Consider the following 3760-nt stretch of genomic DNA (forward strand, 5'->3'; position numbering starts at 1 on the left):
GCAAGAGTGCTTGCCTCTTATACATGAGGCCCTGGGTTCAATTCCCCAGCACCACATATACAGAAAATGGCCAGAAGTGGCACTGTGGCTCAAGTGGCAGAGTGCTAGCCTTGAGCAAAAAGAAGCCAGGGACAGTGCTCAGGCCCTGAGTCCAAGCCCCAGGACTGGCCAAAAAAAAAAAAAAAAAAAAAATTCTCACTGCTTATACTATACTGTCCCTAAGAGCTTTTGTTTTTTAAAGGTCATAGAACAACCATAAATTTTACCATAGATATTAAGGTTGCTTTATATGGCTTCAACTTTCCTGGTCAATTTTATGATCCTGCATTCCTTTGCAAGGAATCAACTACCTATGTATATACTTCAGTAAACGTATGCTATGCATAAAGAAGTATGGCAAATAGACTGATAAATTGAAGACCTATGCGCCCTAAAACCAACTACCTAGAAACCCAGAAAATAAGATAGGATAGTAAAAGTTGTTTTAGAAAAGGCAGAAAACAAGGCCGACAAAGACAGCTAAAATAAATAGAAAACAAATAGCAGTATAACAAACTTTACCTTCTAAGACACATGGGATGTAAGTGTAAACATCTCCATTAAAATTCAGAAATAATTTAGATTGTATTTAAAAGCCAATTTCAGTCAAACTTAATGTTAGACCTTTGTTCTGGGGAATTCCTCACTATATATTTGATCCTTGGGCAAGTGTCAGACTTCTTAGGCACAAAGGAAGTTGGCTGTGAGGTGAGTAGGTAGTATAACCTGTAGGACTATTATCATGTGTTCAGTGTATTGCTTACCAAAAGGCCATATCAATAATTATGTACTACCTACAAGAAACTGAAAGAATATTATAAAGATGGTAAGAATTTATGCAGATTGAACTATTGGCTGGGTATATTAATAACAGTTTTTAAATCAAAATTTAGTTTCAGAAACCAAATTCATAATGATGAAGTCAATGAAGAATACAAAATAATGAGCAAGGCATGGTGGCACACATCATGATCAGGAAAGCCCAATCAAAATGGCAGCTAGAAGAATTTAAAAGCAAAAGGGCTGGAGACATTGCACAAGTGGCAGAGCACTGGCCCAGCATGGACAGACAGCAAAGACCAGGGGTTCAATTCTGAGTACAAAAAAAAAAAAAAAAATCACAACTTACAGAAAGTATATGACTTAAATGATTGTACACCTAACACCAGCTTCAAGACATAAATACTGCAAAGAGAAATGAACAAGTCAATTATGACCTGAGATTTGAATTTTATTACTTGGTAGTGAAGGGAAAAAGAAAAGGGTAAAATAAACATGAGTATCACTATTACCTAATTTGACATGGATAATACGTATACAACCAACAAAGCACATTTTTATGGATACAGGCAACATATTCGAGGTAGACCATATGTTAATGGCAGGACACAGCTCAAGTGGTAAGACCTTTGCTGGGCAAGTACGGAATGTTGAGTTCAAACTCAAAAAAAAAGCCATATAGATGACCATAAAACAAATTCAATTAAGTCAAGTCACACAAAGTATGTTCTGTACTCTCAAAGTATGTTTTGCACTCTCAAAGTTTGGTCTGTACTACAAATTGTATAGAAAGATAACAAGGAGAGCTGGGAATATGGCTTAGTGGCAAGAGTGCTTGCCTCTAATACATGAAGCCCATTCCTCAGCACCGCATATATAGAAAAAGCCAGAAGTGGCACTGTGGCTCAAGTGGTATAGTGCTAGCCTTGAGCAAAAAGAAGCCAGGCCCTAAGTCCATGCCCCAGGGACAGTGCTCAGGCCCTGAGTCCATGCCCCAGGACTGGCAAAAAAAAAAAAAAAAACAGATGACAAGGGAACATTACAAACTAAGCAGCTAATTCTGCAAAAAAAGATGAATGGAAAATTTCTTGAAAGTCACAAGTCACCAACTTCCCTTCAAGAAGAAGAGAAAAACCCTAATTGCCCAATATAAATTATTGATGTAATTAAACACCTTCCCACAAAAAAAACCCTCTGACTTCCCTGAGGATATTTTACTAAACATTTTGGGCCAGACATAATCTCTTCAAGAGAATTAAAGACTTTTTAAAAAATCTCATTCTTTCAGATAAGCCTGGTACTAAAATCCTTTAAGACATAAAACTGTCTTCAGGTGCTGGTGGCTCACACTTGTGATCCTAGCTACTCAGGAGGCTCAGATCTGAGAATCAAGGTTCAAAGCTAGCCCAAGAAGGCACATTGTCCCTAATTAACCAGCAAAAACCTGGAAATGGAGGCATGGATCAAGTGGCAGAATGCCAGGCATGAGCAGGAAGAAAGAAAATAAAACGTTAGAGTAGTGGAAAGAAAGAACAAGAAAAACTACAGATAGTATTACTCATAATGTATTGTAAGATTAGCTAACTAAATTCAAAATTTTAGCAAATTATACCCACTGCTATGTTAAAAGAATAATTATCATGACAAAATAGAAGTAAACAATGACAATGTAATTAACAAATAATCTCAAGAATTTGAAATAATGACTCATTACTTTAACAAAATTATCATTACTCAATAAAATAGAAGGAAACTTCTAAAAATGATAAAGGAAACTCGGAGAAAAAGTACAGGTGAACATGAAACATCTCCTCCTAAGTACAAGTCAGGAATGTCTTCTTTCAAAAGCTGGGCATTGGGGGCTGGGGATATAGCCTAGTGGCAAGAGTGCCTGCCTCAGATACACGAGGCCCTAGGTTCGATTCCCCAGCACCACATATACAGAAAACGGCCAGAAGCGGCACTGTGGCTCAAGTGGCAGAGTGCTATCCTTGAGCGGGAAGAAGCCAGGGACAGTGCTCAGGCCCTGAGTCCAAGGCCCAGGACTGGCCAAAAAAAAAAAAAGCTGGGCATTGGAAATAATAAACTTAGAGAGCTAACATATGAATTCAAAACATGTTATAAAACCACAAAAATGGGGCGAGGAATGTGGCTTAATGGTAGAGTGCTTGCCTACCATGCATGAGCCCCTGGTTTGATTCCTTGGCACCACATAAATATAAAAGATAAAAATTAACAAAAACCCCACAGAAATCAAGACCAGTGTCATAAATATAGACCAACAGATCAATAACAAATGCATATACAGAAAATAAATTCTTAATCTGCACTTTATATGGGAGTAAAAAGTATCATAAGCCTATATATGTACAAAACCAAGAAACTATTGTGACCTTTTCACCAAAGATTTTTTTTCCTTTTTAGCTATGATCACAAAAGCATGCTCAATGAAAGAACTAATTGGTGAATGACAGTTTATCAATATTGAGATGCCTCTTCACTTTTAAGAGAAATGAATAAGGGTTTGTCAAAATTAAGATTGCTCTTATTTAACAAAAACTATTGGGATTTTCAACAAGGGCAAATTATTCAATGAAAGGGAAAATATTTTTAACAATTGTGCTAGGAAAAAATAGTCACATGCAAAATAATGAAATCCCTACATATAAAATTAAATTCTATTATAGAACTATTCATAAAGTATACATTTACCAGAAGAAAACATTGTAGTAAATGTTTATAATTTTCTATTAGAAAAAAATTGTCTTAGGCTGGGAATATGGCCTAGTGGTAGTGTGCTTGCCTCACACACATGAAGCTCTGGGTTCAATTCCCCAGCACCACATATATAGAAAAAGGCTGGGGCTGGGGATATAGCCTAGTGGCAAGAGTGCCTGCCTCGGATACACGAGGCCCTAGGTTCGATTCCCCAGCACCACAT

Source organism: Perognathus longimembris, chromosome 8, assembly GCF_023159225.1.
Source record: "Perognathus longimembris pacificus isolate PPM17 chromosome 8, ASM2315922v1, whole genome shotgun sequence".
Lineage (NCBI taxonomy): Eukaryota > Metazoa > Chordata > Mammalia > Rodentia > Heteromyidae > Perognathus > Perognathus longimembris.